Source organism: Chanodichthys erythropterus, chromosome 23 (assembly GCF_024489055.1).
Source record: "Chanodichthys erythropterus isolate Z2021 chromosome 23, ASM2448905v1, whole genome shotgun sequence".
Taxonomy (NCBI): Eukaryota; Metazoa; Chordata; class Actinopteri; order Cypriniformes; family Xenocyprididae; genus Chanodichthys; species Chanodichthys erythropterus.
In genome coordinates, this window is record NC_090243.1 from 4,381,015 (window position 1) to 4,401,411 (window position 20,397).

Here is a 20,397-nt window from a genome sequence, read left to right on the forward strand (position 1 = left end):
AGATATTTAAGTTGAAAACCTTCTGTTTGATTATTAAACCAACAAATGCATTCCAAAAAGACTGTTGAAGTATATGTATATGTGTGTAGATACCATAGTATATCCATACAATAACAAAAACTAAAAAACATTAACTCTCTGGAGTCCGTTAACGCGCCGGCGCGTTTTGAAGGATTTTTTTCACATTGCAGCAAAACAGACTTAAAATACTCCGTCATTTCTTGTCATAGAGACGTAAGTAATATATCAATTGAAATTATAGAATGTTGTCTTTTATTTGTGTACACTCAGAGTAAAAACACAATGTTGTGCTTTTTGTAAAATAAAGAAAACTAACATGAAGCGTGATCTCTCGTCTGCCTCTGAACGAAGTCCAATCTGACAGTTCTCAGAAAATGAACTGTAACTTATGAATACTAACGACAAAAAAAATGACACATATGTCTAAAGAAACATTGAAATGTCAGGTTTTAAATCTTGCAAGTCAAATTGAAAACAAACATTCTATGTTTATGTAATCTGTATGAAAAGAGAGCCATGTCAGAAGTATGTGATTCAGCTCATTATCTGCTAATGCGGCCATGCCCACGGAGCCATCGCTATTCAGAGGCAAATTCAGAGGCAATACTTGTATGCATTTGTCTCAATTGTGTTTTTATTGTCCTGAAAAGTGTTTATCCAGATGTTAAAGCCATGGTTAGTGATCTCTAGAAGACATGCCGTTAGTTCCTGGTTCCTTTTCTTCTTTATATGAATTTGTGGCCTGAAGGTGTACAGAGAGCACCCTCCGGCTGCAAGTATGAATTGAAAACACCATTCCTGAAATGTCCTCTTCTTCTTTAGAATAATTTGTGGACTAAAGGTGTACAAGCGCCCTCCGGCTGCAAGTATGAATTGAAAACACAGAATCCAGCACTCATAGTGATGCTAATACTGAATAAATATTACTCCTCTGTATAGAAAATTGACATAAACATATAAGAATCCATCAATATTTCTCCAAATGTGCATGCTTTTAAGCTAAAAGGCTATATGAAATGCCATAGAGGTAACATAATTGTTCAGATACTTTGCATCACAGAAATACATGATATTTTAAATAATATAATAGAATACCATTATTTTAAATTGAGCTGAGACATGATTACAGAGGGTTTTTTCACAGCCTACCTGACTGAAAGGCCTCATTAATATGCAAGTCCTTTCAGGTTATTATTATGCAATTCTTTTGTCTTCTCAGGTGTAAATGACCCATTATTCATGACGATTCATGCATACTATGTTTCTTGACAAAACGTGTCTTACAAAAACTAAATCAGTATATTGTTTAATATGAAGGAGTAGGCAGCATAATTTTTACATAATTCTGAAGCAAAAACTCTAGTCTACAACCTCCAATACCCAGAAGTCTTGTCAATACAGATTTAATATACTTTTTTTGGCCTTATTTCAGTGACTTAAGTTTTAGTTTTTTCAATAACCACGCATAAACATTATTCCTTCAAAAACACAAACATGTACATACATGTTCATCACATATTATGGTAGCCTAGTTTGTGCTGAATACAGTGTAATGACACTTGTGTCATTAGTATGTTTATGAACAACTGAAAAAAGCCCAAATGTCAGGGCATGTCAAAACTTCTCCAGGCCCCAAATCAGCCTCAGACTCCAGAGGGTTAAAAAACATAATATATATTATATTATATTATATTATATTATATTATATTATATTATATTATATTATATTATATTATATATATATATATATATATATATATATATATATATATATATATATATATATATGTGTGTAAAAAATTAACAAATGCTGGAACCATCCTAATTGTTTAGTCAGTTTGCTAGCAGTTATGTTTATTGCATTATTGTACTCCTGATGGGGTTTTGTGTTTGAGTATACTGTGCTCAGTTTATTATTGGCCAAAACTGCCATATAGACAATTTATTTTTTTATTTTTAATTATTATTATTGTGGATACTTGCCCTTGAATCAAGCATAAAATGGGATTACAGACGTCTGTGGCTAAGATGAGGGGTTTGGACATCAGAGTATGTGAGAACAGCTTTAGCTCTATATTTTACCATGATTTTGGGTCTGATGAAGATCATTAAAAACCGAACACACCCAGAAGCTCACATGCTCTCTGACAGTAAGAGATTTGCATATCCCATTAAACATACACACTCAGAACGAGCCACTCTCCAGCTTTGAGGAGTGTTCAAGTCGTGCAGCGAGGCGCACTCCGCAAGCTGAGCCTCCCACTCTCCGGCACTGCCAAGTGCGTCATCCCCTCTCCCCTCTCGCCCTCTGGCCCTGGAGTGGCCCCACAGCCCCACTGGCTCTGGATCCATCCCCACAAGAGTGTGTGTAGGACTGTTTAATATACACTGTGACCAATTATCTCCATTCGATTAGCTTCCATAATAATTGATTCTGTAGAAGTCAGAAAGCACCAGGCGGCGTGTCAAGAGATCCAGAAAAAAAAGCAAGTTATTTTTCCTTCTGCACCGCCACAATTTTTTTGTTCTTCTGTATTAATGTGGCAGTCAGACTAATTTATGAACTGCAATTTTTGAAGTGCCCTTGGGAAGAAAGTTGCTCGTCATCGCATACTCCCGCATTATTAGGCGGATGGCTCTGAAAATGCAGCATTGTTTGTTAATATTACTTCCAGTAAAGATGGTTTCATAAACACACACCAATTTATCACAGAGGATAGAATAGCAGAACACATTTTCGTTTTATTATTTGAGCTTGTGTGTTCTGTTTGCAACATTCATCTTCTGTGTGTTCAGGTGTCACTTAGCGTTGTAACGTAGCAGACTGCTGATGGCACAGATCCTGCTGATGTGGACCTCTTTTACTGAGCATTTTAGTTCTTATAAAACATTCCTGTAATTCCTCTTCTCCTCTATCCACCTCCAGTTCTTGATAAGCCATTTTAAGCCCCTCTCCGGGGGGGCATTACTGGGGGGATAGTGGTTCATTTGTTCTGTTTATGGCAGGGATGTCCAAACTTATATACAGGGCTCCAGACTAACATTTGAGACCAGTCCAGTGGCACCAGCACTTGATTTGGTAGAATCGTTCCGCACATGTAATATTAATAATATTACATGTTTTGTCTCTTGAAAATGCACATTTAACAGTAGCTTGAGTTGACGGTACCAGTAGCTTGAGTTGGGATGCAGACGTAAATATATTTTCATTAAAGGATTAGTTCACATAAAAAGGAAAATTCTGCCATTAATCTCCTCACTAATCTCCTACTATAAGATACTGCTTATAGTACATTTGAACCCATAGTGTACTACAAGTGGTAAATTTATTTTTTAAATACAGAGATGGTATATTAAAAGCACATTTTAGTTCATATTTCATGGTGTCTCAAAATAGCAAAGTTGAGTACACTGAGATGTTCTTAAGATTATCTTAATAAGTACTAAAGAAGAATTTTTAGCATATTAAGTGCAAAATTAGTGCGCAAAAATAGAGCACTTTAAGTACATTATTGAAATGTACTTTTTTTTCACCTGGGCAGACTGAAACAGATTTTCAGAAATGCGATTTCAAACCACATATGAATGTAGCTCGAAACAGAATTGTTAAAATCACATTTTATGTGATCTTTTTTTTTTTTTTTTTGCCATTCACACTTGCTAAATATGAACAAAGATCGAATTTGGACTGACAATCTGAATGTAGCCCATTTTTCCTGCATCCGTTATCAAATATTGTCACTCACAGTTTACTGCAACAACTGGCCTAAAATCTTGTTGACATTGTAAAACTGCACAATTTGTATATTATGCATGGCAGGCCACATATAATATAATTTAATAAACAAGCTGAGGGTCATTTGAAAATTCATCCCCGGGGCCGGACTTTGGACGCCACAGGGTTACGGTTTAGCTTTGGCCTGATACAGTTAATTTCACAGAGACCGAAAAATGTCCTCACCCCTCTTCTGTACATTCTTGTTGGGATAATTCTCGAGAATTCTAATGTAAACAATTGAATCTGTATTTCTTGAGTTTTACATTTAGGAAATCAAGGAAATATTTGGTGCTTATTGTTATTATTGAGATCTTGAAGCCAGCTGGAGATTATTTTATGTGTATAGTCAACAGACATGAGCAGAATCTGTTTATGAAATATTCTGGCTAATTTTACAATGCTTTTGCAGATTTTTCTTGCAAAATTAGTTAAATGAAATTTGGGCCTGATTTTGAGTATAGCAGTTTATATAGACAAATCTGTGATACATGTTGTGCAGTGACTCTCAAAATAGGTCCTTTCAGTTGTGTCTTTCGATTAGAGGGCCTTTGCCACTGTACACTTCTGTTCAAAAGTTTGAGGTAAGTAAGGTTTTATTTTTTTGAAAGAAATTAATACTTTTATTCAGCAAGGAGGCATTAAATTAATCAAAAGTGGCAGCAAAGACTTTTACATTCTTACAAACAATTTTTTGCTTTTTGATCTTTCTGTCCATCAAAGAATCCTGAAAAAATATCACATTTTCCAGAAGAATATTAAGTAAGCAGCAGTTTTCATTATAGATAATAAGAAACATTTCTTGAATAGGCCTACCAAATTAACATTTGGTAAGCCTACTCAAGTTTGTGTAAAACCTAATGATCATGTTCTCCAGCATGATGTTGAAAATGGTCCAAAGAGCATCTTGTGCTTCAGTGGAAACAGATCTGACTGACTGTTCAGAGTCACATGATAATTGTCCCGAATTTGCTTATATCATCAGTAATCTAATGGTGCAGAATCTGAAAAAATATCAGACTTTTGGACCTTACTTTATAGTCCAACCAAGTTATCACAGATATCCAAATCATAGGTCCAGCATTTCCTTGAGTTGCTTTATGAGATCCACTTGTGCTCCATGTCTTTTCTGCTGTCACACATCAGTTACGTTCTCACCCAGCTGTTAGAATCAATGCCGTCTTGGACCAAAGGGTGGATCCACAGCCTATGGCCTCTCCTTTCAAATGCATTTAGTCAGCATCCTCTCCTCTTCCTCCTTCCCTGCTTTACCTCTTCTCACAGCCTCTCACTGATCCATTCCTTCCCAGATTGACTTCATCCACTTCCACAGCCTGGGATCAATCTATTTGAGATAAACCTTATATCACCAACTTCCACAGCACACTGACAGATCATTTCTCTTCATAAGCAATTCAACAGTAATACCACAAATATTCTTTTTGAAAGAGAAAGAGGGTGATTGCATCTCTTTTAAAGGGGCCCTATGCTATTTTATATGTTCTTAATTTTGTTTTGGATAGCTTTACATGCACCCAAGGTCAAAAACAGTGTCTGAAACTGCTTGATAAATGATCTAGTCTAAACCCCCTTCTTTCCCGAGAGCCCACTCTGCTCTGATTGGACAGATGGCCTAGTCTGTTGTGATTGGTCTACCACATACAGCTTGTGTCAGTAATGAAATGCCTATTTTACCATATCTGAAAATTAAATGTGGATAATCTAAACGAACAGTGAAATAAACATAAGATCTTTAAATTTGTATTATGTAAAAACGTTAATGCACAATTTATGACTGTCCCTCAGTTGTATCGTCATTTACATTGCAACCAACAAGTTGGTGTACTTGGTTATCAAGGAGAAAACGGTCTCAGTGTAGAGCTTGAGATGAAACAGAATATTTGTATTGTGTATCATTTCTATAACCGCATGACATTCTGAGATAAAAATGTCTGGTGATAAAATGATGATAAAATGACAAAAATTACAGAATGTCATACAAATAGGACATTGTTGGTGGACAAATTACATAAACTAATGAAAATGTTAAAGTTGTTTTAAATGAGTTTAAAGGAGTCCACAGGGCCAAACATGGCTATAGTTGAAGAAACATACTGACTGATCAGATGCCATAGAAATGCTTTGTTCAGGACTCATAAATGCTGCCAGAGATTCTGCTCTCTTGTGTCATTAAACAAACCCTTGACACTGTAGTCTTTATTACTGGTAGCCGTGATGCCATGTAGGACCCTACGGAGGAAAGCTAGTAGTGATTGCTGTGGGGAAACAAGGGCAGCTCCCTCAGAGATCATAAAAAAAGAACACTTAACTTGATGATAGCTTTTTTGACTTTTGCAGCAAGTTGGTTATTTTCTCTCTCACTTCATCTCTCTCTCTCTCACTAAATCTCTTACTTTCTTCTTTTACGGTTATGTCGAGGTCCAAACTAGTGTTTGGTTTCACAGACAAGTCTTACGCCTAGTCCCAGACTAAAATGCATGTTTGAGCTGTCTTAACTGAAAGCGACTTGCACTGACATATCTTAAAATATGTCAGTGCAGGAGAAGGCAGATCTAAGTACAGGAGTTTTATAACAATCCAAACAGAACAACAATCAGCAAACATTGGGTGCACAGAAGACTGGTACAAACAAGAAACACCAAACATCAACTAACAAACACTGACTAAAACATGGGGCTATTTATACACAGAGGAGCTAATAAGATAACTAGGAAACAAGACACACCTGGGTATACAATCAAGAGAGTGGCTTCCAGATGCTCCCAGGCCAACAAAACCCCAAAACAAAAGTCCAGGTGGGTGGTGGAGCAGAGGTGGATCAGCCGACAGTGCAGAAAATGCCCAAGGTAGAGCAGAGGACCAACTAGGTGGAGCTGGAGTCCACCACAGCAGAGCACGAGACCACCATGGCAGAGCGGGAGGAGTACATGGTGGTCTCCAGCTCCTAGCCAGCGGAGCTAGTGGTCGGGGCAGGGCTGGCAGAGCAGGTGACCAGGGCGGAGCTGGAAACCACTACGCCAGATTAGGTGGAGCTAGAAACCACCATTGCAAATCAGGTGGACCTAGGGACCAACACAGTGGAGCAGGCGGAGCTGGTTACCAGGACGGAGCAGGAGACCTCCATGGTCATAACAGAGTAGGCAAAGGGTTCAGTAGCAGATGCCGCCTTCTTGGGAGGAGAAGGAGAAGTGTGTGCTGCTCGTGCCGACATCAGCGGAGGATCTGCCACACTGGATACCAGTCTCCGCCACCCTGAGATGGATCCACTGGCAGGGATTGTACTGGTGTCTGTGATGGTAATTGTGGTGGATTGAGCTGTACGACTGGAGCATGGGCCGTGTAAAATATTAAATATTAAGATATTGAAGGTACAATATGTAAAATCTTTGCAGTAAAATATCCAAAAACCACTAGGCTAGTGTTATATATTTTGTCCAGCTGATTACTAACAATATCTCTAATGTTTTCAACTACTTGTAAATAATGAGAAAATTCCCATTCTAAACAGTGACACGGGGCAGTGCAGTCGCCTGTCAATGACGTCAGTTACCTTTGTTACCGCCTTTACTGACGTAGAAACCACATGACAACAGTGCCGTGGACAAATGCGGAAGTAGTGTCTAGTGTCCAGCAAACCACCAGCTTGCTTCAAGCAGTTCCTTATTTACTTCTTGCACGTTTTATGGTGGATTGTGTTACTTATTTATGGAACATAATTACTGTTTACCATCTGCCGCTGGTTCTGTCGACAAGGACAGCTCCCGTAAACTCATGACCGGAAAAGCGGAAGCGGTGCCGGCGACTGTGTCATAATAAAAGTCCCGCTGCTCGTGAGGCGTTCATTAATCAATCGCTCCAGCTCCTCGTTCAGCTCCCGCAACACTCGGTCCTGCTCTGCTTCATACTACAGTAACCTTAATAATCGCATCCACGAACATGAGTTCTTCCAGACTCCAATCCCTATTCTTTTGCACCGTCCGTTGAGATGGAGACCACATGTCCCAAGTTTCCGCTCTAAAACTTGGCGTCATCAAACTACGCCTTTGTTTTGAATAGGCTTCTACCCAGCAAACACAAAACGTTTTTACAACTTTTCACAACGTTGTATTTTGGTTGCAATTAGGTAATGTTGTAGTACAACGTTTTAAAAACGTTTTAAAAACGTTGTTTTTAAAATTAAAAAAAAGTAACCAAAATAAAACGTTTTAGAAACGTTGTGAAAATACCAACCTGGTATGTTTTCTTTATGTAGTCAAAAAAACGTAAATATCACGTTTTTTTGACTACGAAAACGAAACCAGACCAAACTGCAACTTTTAGGAGACGTTTTATTCAGGTGTTAAAATAACGTAATTTGCACGTTGAAATAAGACGTTTTAAAAACGTAATGGCAGTACCAAAATACAACCAGGCCAAACGACATATGTCAAACAAAATTATACAATTACGATTTTTGTGGGATTAAAGTTCATTCTTAAAAACAAAGAAACGCTGCGCAAAAACTGAGCTCTTTGTTTTCTTTACAAAACGTTAACACAGCCTACAACTAAATGAAACCAAATTGCAACTTTCGCAGAACGTTCTATTTAGGTGTTACAATTACGTATTTTGCATCGTTGACATAAAACGTTTTAAAAACGTAAAAGCGGTACTAATATACATACATGCGTGTTTGTGTATGTGTGAATATGTGTGTGTGTGTAGGCCAGGGGCGGAGCCAGACATTGTAAACATTCGGGGCTTAGCCCAAATCTATATTTGTCCAAAGACAATTTAATTTTCTATTAACAGCTTTACTGACATGAAAGGAGCTTTTGTTGTCATTATTTGACACTGTAATTTGTAAAACTTTGTTGGATGTACCTCCTCTAGGGGGGTCCGGGGGCATGCCCCCCCGGAAGAAAATTTTGTACATTTTAAGGTTAAATGCATCAATCTGGTGCACTCTGGAAACTCAAAATTAAGAGCTTCAACCCATGAACAGTGTGCAAATTCAACAAAGAAACAGCATTGACTTGTACCTGGACATTAAAAAGGGTTCAAACATCTTTTTTACAATACTTTTTGTACTCATTTCTTTTTAAAAGATAAATCCTTGGGCTTTTATTTTGATCACTAGATCACCAGCTGATCGCGTGCGCAAATGTGCGCACTTCTCTTTAAAACACGCAGCACGGACAGACTGTATATATACTTAATTGCTGTCTTTTGCTGTTTTATAAAGGCACAAAGCCATATCACAGTTTCGATTTTAGCTCGTTGGCAAACGTAGTATCTTTTAAATTTTCAGTTCATTATGAAAAGCTGGCGGCAGTAGAGGGTCATTAATGGGAATCACTGAATGAATGTATAGCTGATAATTGTGCTAAAGTTGTCATATCGGTTGTTATATAACAAAACCCTTCCACCGGACCGAAAGAGATTCTCGAGGCCTGCCGCTGCTCTGAGTGAGTGACAGGAGGCGTGGCTCTGTACAACTGCGGTGTGCGTGAACTCGCTGTCGGAGAGAACAGAGAGAAAGCGCTGCAGGTGTATGGTCGGATAGCCCATAGGCTACCGACAGCAAAGAAATGTATTCTATAGGCTAGATTATTTTTAAGGTCTATTTTTACAGGCTGTATGCAGTATATGCAAAGCCAAAGCGCAATGAAATAAAGCAACTTATGATTTCGGAGGTTTACATAGGCTATTGTCCAGTTTCATATTTGCTCAGTGACAGTCATTACATTCGGGGCTTGACTCAAAACATTCGGGGCTGAAGCCCTGGCAAAATCGGCTGGCGCCGCCCCTGGTGTAGGCTATGTTCAGCACGCAACCCTTGATGGAGCTGACAGTATTAGCACATGTATGTCACGTTGTACAATATATAACTCAGTGTGTTAATGGGTCACTGTCACAGACAATTTCGTGAGGTAGCCTCTTTTGGATATGCAATCTCTTGATCCTTTTTCCCAAATCATTGCCGTCTCGCCCTATATTTTCGCAGGGTAAGATAGATCATGTCCGCGAATTAATAATAAAAATGTAAAATATTTTTTAAAACATCGGCAAGTAAAACGCTGCATGCGTTTATATAGAACTGTCTTTTTACGACCACAACAAACGGGACACTTTTCAGACGCGCATTCCAACTTCGCCTCAGCGCCAGGTGCAAGTTAAACGAGCGCGGAAAAGGTACAGGTGAGGACGAGGGAACTTCAGTTGAACAACAGTGAACTGCGGTCAGACGAGATGTTGTCAGGCTATGTCAGTAAACCTCCAATCAACCATTTGAATGGTTTGAACTGACGGGGTCGAAAGCACCCTGACAGCAACATAATGTGCAATTTATGTTCAATGTGAAATTAGTGTTATTGTGTTTTTACATAAATAAAAGTGGACCCTTTACAGTTTGCATTACTCTTATGTCATACCTCCATGTCATGCCGTAAGCGCTCTCCACACAAACACTTGGATATGCGCCAAGTAGCGCGCATTTATCTAGGGTAACATTAGAGCGTAAACTTGTAAAGTTGCTACTACATGTTTTTAACTTCTGAAAGTTGTGTCGCCTCAAGCAAAGCACTGTTGCAAAGTCGAAGGTACTGATTCGTCTTCACTGACACAGGACTTGCATGTACAGGGCTTGAAGTATTACAAACCATCTGATAAGCAGCTTTCATCATTTTGAGGACAGAAATGCTTATATTGTGCTTTTATCATTTATTTTAAGTTAACCTTTCATGATGTAAAGTAGCTTGTTCGGTAATAAAGAACAAGTTTGTTAAAACAACTGTTTGCATTTTGTCTATATTTGTAACGTTATACAAAGAACAGAATTCTACTATAATCCCATACTAATGTTGGATTTAACTTTCTGAATTGTTTTGATGTGCACTCAATGTTATTAATGTCAAAAAATATTTCCTGACAGTTATTGTCAACTCTTCTAATTTAATCTGGTTGGAGTAAGCTGTTGTAATGTCAGCTCGTTACACTGGCGTTAAAAATGTCAAGAGTTAAAATAAATCTTAGTGTTAAATTGTCACTCTTTACTCAAATTAACTCCTTGTAGTGTGGACCAGTTTTTCTACTTGATACAGTGTAAATATAACTCTTTCAAAGTGTTAAATGCTGACACCTTTATTATAGTTAATACTATGTATTCTTACATTTGTTCCAAGTAAATGTTTTAAAAACATGTTTGTCTTTTTTCCCAGACCAAGCAATGATTCATACTGAATCACTTTTTATACCTTCGATAGTGTCCACTACAATTCTACCAATTCCCTTAAAATAAAATATATTGGGGAAAAAGTAATTGGCTTGATTTTCCAATTGTTTAAAAGTAAAAATCGAACTTTTAAAAAATAATTAATATTACTTAGTGATTTAATAATTAATGCATGAAAGGGTTAATTTAAAAAAATTTATGTTATCCCTGCATGTAATAAAAAAATCATTATCAATAAACATAGCATTACTGCATATTCAATAAGAGGCAAAGCACTAAATTTAAACACTTTAATTAACTGAAATCATGCATTTATAACTACATATAAATAACTTCTATATAGTACAAGTAATTAACAACATTGTACTTTCAAGCACAGTTCAACAAACCTGTGGAAATATCACATCACCATTTTTAGGCAGTAGAGGCATAAAAAATATATTAAAAAACATATTACTAAAACTGCATTCAGGTCTTGAAGTAGTAATCTCAATTTGGCTTCTTCTCTAATATTCACACACTACACACATTAATAAACAATCACTTTGACAAATACACATCCTCAAGAGACACCATACAGTCAAATACAACAGAAATAATAAAATAATTAAAAAATTAAATACAACAGAACATTTAAAAATAACACTAGTAACAATATGCTATTTGGGTCATTCTGTGCTGGGAGGCCTGTCTTACACCACGGGTCTAGTTTTATCTTTTTACTTCAGTTTGAAAAAAATAATTAAAAAGACTTCCTCAATTCCTTCATTAGCAAACAGAAAAAAGCTTTGATATTCAGCATAATACAATGTCAAAAATTTCAAATAGCTAAAGCTTGTTACAAAACAACCTTATAGCAATTACTTGATGGTGCAAGCAGCTGCCTGAAGTGGAAAAACTTCAGTGGAGATTTCAAATCCTTCATAAACAATGCCTTTATTCTCGGGGAAGAAAACGATGAACTGGATGAGTCAGGTTCTCCAATGCACATTTCACTAGAAAAGAAGAAGCAGGTAAGATGTTTAATCTCATATTATATATATATATATATATATATATATATATATATATATATATATATATATATATATATATATATATATATATGGGTTGTTGACGTGGCATTTTCACTATTCCACATGACAAAAATGAATATAATTAGTATTGACATTTTAAAGTGCAGTAAATGGTTAATTTTTGTTTTACTTGGACCTGTTGTTAAAAATACTGCTTTTTTATTAGATGTTTTTAATTTTTAAGCCAAATATCAAAATTCTCCAATGGTGCGACTCTCTCGAGCATGATTCAATAAATTTAAACTCTTATAAATTAAAAAGAAAAGCATAAAAATGTTAATAAATACCTCGGGCATACATTTACTAAAATTTATTAAAAGTGTCTATTTTAATAAATGGCAATCCTTTTTTTCCTCCATATATTTCTAAAAGTGTACAATCCTATTACATTTTGTCACAGAAACCGATGGCCTCCAGTGTGACACCATATCCTGATATTAAATCAGGCATTGTCATGTTACTGAAGCCCCATGTGAAGCCCATGAAATGTGCACATGGTTAGTTCTGGTCTCAGAATTGTTCAAATATTTAACTTTTTGAAACCACAGTAAAAGTGTTTTGTTGTCCCAAAGGACAACAAAAGTTGTAACCCCTAAATTATATTTTAATAAAAAATGTATGTTAAACTAGATAATCATGGAAAATTATGCAAACGTGTCTTGCTAACTGCTAATGACAGGTTAGCTACGAATAGCAGTATCATTACCTGACTCAAAAGGCTGAAGCATCCAATGGTGTGACAAGAAAATGTCCATTGGTGTGACGCCTTTTCTGTCACACCAGAGGACAAGGTCTCTTTAAAAAGCATTTTAAATTTAAATAAGCATTTTAAATTAAAATTAAATAAGATTTGTTCAACTCATTTTTATTTTTTTTGATCATTTTCAGTCTTCTTAAATGCAATAATACAATAATTACACTGAATAAAAAAAAATTGTTATGAAAATAAGCATAAAATGTATGTTTTTGAGAGAAAGAATTGAGGGAGAGAAATGAGTGGGAGGAAGAGGACATGGAAGTATAGGGAGAAAATTAACAGGGACCCACGTAGAAGGGAAAAGATCCTAGAGAACGACACAAAGTAAAATAAATAATAATAATAAAAAAAAAAAAATATATATATATATATATATATATATATATATATATATATATATATATATATATATATATATATATATATTATATAAAATCTCGAAATTATGCCTTAAAAGGAGCAGCCATATACTTTAAAAAATGTGATTTTTAAAAACATTGTTGATAATGTAACAAAATTAAATGTTATTTCTTCTTAAATTAATTACATCAAAAAAGATTTTTCGGAGTTAAAGTTTCAAAGATATTTGCTCTGTCAGAGTCATTTAATTTTGTTGATTTATTTATTTTTTTCAATTAAAAAAAAATGCTGATATTGTTTGTATCAAAATTAAATGTCTCTTCTATGACACATTCAAGGTTAAATAAAAATGCTTTCATGTAATACCTCTCTTGTTAATGCAATAACTACCATTTTTGTCCTGAATTGGGTGTGTTAGATGAGGGAGACATGCAAAATGTGCAGTGGTGGGGGGTCCCCAGGACAGGTTTGAGAACCACTGCTTTAGTGTGATGATGTCCTATGGTGTGACACACACAAACAGTTGAGTATTATGTAGGGGAGGTATAATCATCACTTATCTTAAAATGATATAATTTTCAGCAGTTTTGAAAGGATGACAGCAAAATTTGTCTTGTATTTATTGAAAATGTCCAACAAATCGTAGGAAAATCGTTGTTTTTCATAATTTTATATTAAATAATAGCATCATATGAAAATAAGTGTCTAACAATGAAGATAAATCTCTTACGCTATTTGTATATTAATTTTTTTTTTTCTTAATTTTTGCCATGTCACCCCATAGGACACATTAAGATTACAGTAAAAAAAAAAAAAAAACCTGAAAGAATTGAAATATCAGACTTCACACTACATAAGTAATTTTCTTTAAAAAAAAAAATATGGTGTTTTCAAAAAAAAAAAAAAAAAAAAAAAAAAATTTACACTGCCTATTTGTCAACTACCCGTGTGTGTTATGAAATAAAAAAAAAAAAAGATAAAAAATATTCAATACAGGGACGAATTAAACAGGATGAGACTCTTTGGGTCCCTTTACACTCTTTTTTCCAATTTTTAATGTGATGAAAACTGACTAATTGTATTCCAATATAACAAAGTATGGTGATATAATAGAATAGTTAGCATTATTGTATTATATAATTATTTAATAAATATAAATTATGTTATTATCAAAATAACCACAACAATAATAACATAATAAATGCTAATTATATATAATTAATACACAATACGTTGATTATATAAACCAGTTAATTATTGAGGTAGTACAGAAGCCCATCACATTTTTTTTTTTCATATAGTAGTATAACGCAGTTATAAGGCAATGTATCGTTATGCAAGTATAAAATAAAACTTTAAAAAATAAAAATTTATAAAATTAGCAACTTCTGTCAAAAATTCCTGCTCGCGTGCCATGCCCGCGAAACCTTTCAGCACGCATATATAAGACGGGGTCTGTGACCACCGCGCGCATAACGCCGACTCACTTGAGTGGACATTTGCAGTACTGCCGGATTTTCAGAGGTAAAGGTCTTTTTAACGGTCTTTAAACCGTTTTTTTATTATTCATTTTAAAACTTGAGCCCACAATAAAACTAAATGACAATATAATGATAATATAATAACAAATAATATCATAGAAACAGTCCGAGAGGAACAGTTAGTTTTTCCTCAGGGTAATAACCACCGCTCTTACAATTAATTAACGTTATCCTAAAACCGACATACTGTCTTTCCATTAAATGTTCCACGTTTAGCTCACACAAACTGGTTTTCCGTCTTTTTGTGCTAACGTTACCTATAACTACTCAACTGCACCGTACAGTATACTGTTAGACGCGGTTGCCGTTAAATGCCGTTAGGTCTGTGTGACGTCATTCGCGATGAAGGAGTATTTAGAGAAGCTTCATTTTAGGGTTTTGTCGGTCATGTTAAGATTAGCCTACGTTAAATTAATTATACAATTATATCTTCACCTTATTTGGAAATTAGTGCTCTGTCTTACAGCGTTTGAGAGAGGGACAACTAGCGCGCTCACAGCCAGCGCTGTGAGCGCGCTTAGCTGCCACTCTCTCAAACGCTTGGAGCGTGCACTTGGAGAGAAAGACAGAACTCGACATCAGCCATTTAACAACAATATATTTGAATAATAAATATGTATCTTACGGTGTGACTTAATGGCGTCTTGGTTGTTTGGGAGGTTGTAAGGTCTCAAATTCATTGTTCTGTGCATTCTCATCTCAGCGAATTTCGGATGTTACATATTTATAAGCCTTTTTTACCTTTGAGAATTTATAATATGAAAATTATTCTCCTCTCTCTTTTTTCAGCGTCGATTTCCGTCTGATTTATGTAAGTGATCATCTGTCATCCTGCATTTCTGATTTGCCATAGCCTACTGTTTAGTCAGTAATGATCAGTTATACATGTTATTATTTTGTACACATTTGAAATATCTTGTACCATTTTCTTTTATGTTTCTTCTTTTTCTCAAAAGCAGCTAAATACACCCCAAAGGCTCTTTTAAGACTGAAGTACTTCTTTGGTTCTTTTAATTGTGATTAACTTTTCCACAACATTCTAATTTATTGAAATGCACCTGTATAGGCTATATAAACAAACTTTTAAACAAATGATTTTGGACCTTCAGTGTTTGGTCCCTAGTAATATGAAAAATGGAAATGAATATAGGCTATGTACCTTGCTCTGTAATTAAAACAAGTATCATTTCAGAAATGAAGTTCCATGCTCTAGCATAAAAATGACTTAATAGCTTAGTCTGCAAAGTAAGATAATATCCAATGGCTCATTTCATGGCATTAACATTTTAAATGTAAATTTTACTTTTGTGGTAACTGGTATGATACAATAAAGCTTTTTTTTTTTCACTTACAGCATCAGCATTGTCCTGTAAAACTGGATGTCAGGGGACTGATGATAAAGAGCAAAGTATTACTTTTATGTTATTGAGCTGTTTTGTTTACCTGTTATATCGTACCTGGCAAAGCAAACATTACTATTTTTTTCAGATTACCTCACACTTAATAGAAAACTTGATGAAGTCATAAGAGAGCTGCGTCAGTTACGGGAAATCATACTGCAACAGCAACAGCAGCAAGAAGTTGAAGAACAGGCCAACATTGAACAGATGCAGACAGAAGAGCAGCTGTCTGCATTCTGTGTAAAACTGACTCAAGAAAGTCAATTTAGAAAATCCATGGTGATTGTCCTTCTATTTAAGAATCTAAAAATAAATATATGACAATGTATCCATAAAATTGTACTTACCTTCAGCAAATATTTTGTAAAAATGTTTTCATGTGTATAGATGGCATTCAGTGTGAGACTGTGTTCTGGCACAGTTGGCCAATCAGTCAGAAGAATAATGCGGGCAATCGGAACAAATATGCTATGGTCCAAATACAGCCTGAAAGGAAGAAAGGGGAAAAATGTGTTTCAGGACCTTTCTGTGATGCGACTGATCACAAGTAAGGAAATAACTCACAACAGGCCACTAAATTATTAAAAAATAATGCATACCAGAGGTAGTAATGAGGCTGAAATGCAATATATTTTTTTCATTATATATTTTTGTTTTTCTTAATATAATAATAATAACTTTAATTTATGTAGTGCCCTTAAAGGCTGCTCAACCACACATAAAAATTATAGCTACGAGCAGCAATTATTAGTTGCTGCTCAGATGTGTCTTCAAGTGTCAGAAACAGGACAAAGATCTCTAACATGATCTAGGAGTTTCAACTTAAAATCATCACAAAACATAGTGAAGCAGCCCTTGCGTATAGTGAATCAATTCTTGAACATCCATTTAAAGCTTTGTTAGTCAACTATGGTCACAAGATCTGTTGAATTCTATTGGTAAGAACAGAACTTGTGATGATGGTTGACTTTCTATGAAATAATCGCGTCACAAAAATCGAATTCTTGTCTCATATTTTTGTTTCAATTTGTTAATCTGTTAATTATATATGTAAATTTGTTAATTACATGACTTGCGTATACCAATTTATTCCTTTTATATTCATGTGGTATTATTCTGAATTTCTTTATTCAAGTGCTGCAGGTGTGTGATGTGATGAAGTGTCAATCCTCCTGTTTTGTTGTTTATCCTGCTATCTGCACATAAAAAAACTGCAGACCTGGAAAAACAATATTTTTAATGGGTCACACCGAAAATAACACCCCTAGATTTAATTCAATCTTACTTTATTCTGTAACTCTTCCAATTTGCACTCACCGCTACACTAAATAACAAGGTTGCTGTCTACACACGTGGTGCTGAAAGCCTGCGATTTTGCAACCTGTAACAAATCATGTTTCTCACACTTTCTTTTTACGTTTCAAAACAAACGAAAATGTACACTTGTAATATCAAATAAATTACACTGTTTTCGAGATGAAAAGACGAAAACATTATAAGGGGTCGTAGGAGCGAATTATGAAGTGTGTATTATTATTATTATTCCGAAATTCAACAGGCCATCGCCAGTTACTCCTTTACCTCAACAGCAAATTCCAGCACACAGCGACTATGTTTCCATGCAAACATAACTGAAATTGTAGACATTTTTTAACAATGTGCTCACCAGAGGTGTAAAGTACTTTGTAAATGTAATTAGTTACTGTACTTAAGTATCTTTTTGGCTACTTTGTAGTTGTACTGAGTAACAAAAATATTAGCAACTTTTACTCTTTACTTGACTACATTTTTGAGCAAGTAAATGTACTTTTTACTCCACTACATTTGTGATGAGTAATGCAATTACAGATTACATTTTTCATGGCACCAGTTTCATGGCAGCAGTTTGTTTCTGATATAAAGAAGCGATATCGCCATGTAAGGGCATTGAAGATGCTATATCTTGTGCATTTTGCCTTTACTCACCCAAAATTTGTCTACAAGGATACTTTACGTTGAATGCGAGTGCATTAGCAGGTTATTGACAAGACCGTTTTGAAGGATATTAGTTTACTTGTGGCCTTTTTGTGCACTTGAGCTTAACTGAGACTTGAAAGTTTGTAGACATTTAAAAGGTTGTGTCGACCTTGATTTGTTGCAACATTGAGATGTTCAATTTTATTTTAATTTTAGAAAAAAAAAAACTTGATTTCTCATCTTACAAATCAATTGTTTGTTATTAACTATACTATATTTCCTATTTTAAATTCTTTTCATACATATATTCATCCATGTTATTTTCAGGAGCATGCCTTCAAACATTTAAGACAGCCAAGATGCCAGAGATAGAGGGAGAGGTGGCAGAGTTTTTGAAGCATGCCCCGCATAAACGTGGAGGACCAAAAACCCTCAGGGTAATTATCTGCATGCAGTATGTATATTAAGTGCATATGAATAATAACTGAAATAGTGTGTGTGTGTACGTTTTTATTCTTTAACCTGAATGCACACTGATTTATGGGGACTTAGGTCACCGTGGGGACCTAAATTGAGGTCCCTATGAGGAAACAAGCTTATAATCATACAGAATGAGGTTTTTGAACGTGTAAAAATGCAGTAAGAGTTGTCTACATTGCTTGATATATTTTTAATTAATTTTATTATGTATATGTATTTACATATTAGCAATTAAGAAACTGTTAGAAAGTGATTTATTGTAATAGACATTAAGCAATGTCTTATGTGCTCCTCTTTTAAGACTGATGTGCCCACAGCAGAAGATGATGATGAGGTAATATATTATATTTCTTACTTGCTTGTATTTTTATAAAATTGCACAAACATTCATTGCTTCAAACGGCATTTTAAAACTAGATATTATAGTAAAAGTAGTACTCACATTAAATGTGAAACAATGAGGTCGTATAGGTAGCTATATTATGATGTTGGTGATGTAAAACAAAATTACATTTCGTTTCTGTCGGGCAAAAACCTCATATTTTTTTAACTGTGTTGTCAAGGATGGTATTATGACTATGGTCAGACACTTGCATAAGTAATTATAATATTAACATTAAATGAAAATCAAGTGTAGTTACGAGGTTTTTACGTCGCGTTACGTTTTCGTAAACTTACATTATGTGAAGTTTATACGAGCGTATGGGGCGCTCAGTGGGTTCAGGTGTGCACCAAAGATGGGGGTGTGAGTTTAACTTGATTAATAAAAGGAAAGGAGATTTGTATATGTTACTTCATGTGGTCTATAATAAACAGAAGAGAAATAAGGCAAGCAGTTGTAAATATCCAAACATTGAGATATTAAGATATTAATCGTCCACTTTGTGACGCAGTTTAAAATGCGTTCAATTTACGGTCAAATATCGACATTCAGAACAACAATGTTGATTACAAAGGCAAAATATATGTGAAAACTCACCCGTAATCATTTACGCCCTGGAAAAAAAACATATACAACGTTGAATAAAGAGTCCAGAAAGCCTAATTCGTATGCATAACTAAGCTGCCGATTCTGGATGTCCGCACCTGACTGAGCTGCATATGCTACATACCACTAGGGGGCGTGTTAGGGCTTTCTCACAAAGTTTATTGTAGTTACATGGGTGCTCAGTTTTTCCAGTTGAAATCTCTAAATATTTATTAAAACAGTGCTTCATGATAGAAAAGTGATAGAAAACCGCTGTAGGCTACTGACTCAAACATCAGTTCTTTATGTTACTCTAAAAAGTAAAGTTACTTCTGAAAAGTAATTAATTAACAGAATAAAAAAATGTAATAGTACAAAGTAAAATTACATTAAATAAAATCATCTTCAAACTGCGCGGTACAATTGAGGCGGGGTGGAGGTTTGTCCGACATTTGTAAATAATCAAACATTGAGTTATTAAGTAGTTTGTAGATTAACATACATGGTTTAACTGCGTGCTGGTTATATTAATAAATAAGTAAACAATAACAAGCAGATCGCGCGATTGTCCACTTTGTGACGCAGTTTAAAATGCGTTCAATTTACGGTCAAATATCGACATTCAGAACAACAATGTTGATTACAAAGGCAAAATATATGTGAAAACTCACCCGTAATCATTTACGCCCTGGAAAAAAAAACATATACAACGTTGAATAAAGAGTCCAGAAAGCCTAATTCGTATGCATAACTAAGCTGCCGATTCTGGATGTCCGCACCTGACTGAGCTGCATATGCTACATACCACTAGGGGGCGTGTTAGGGCTTTC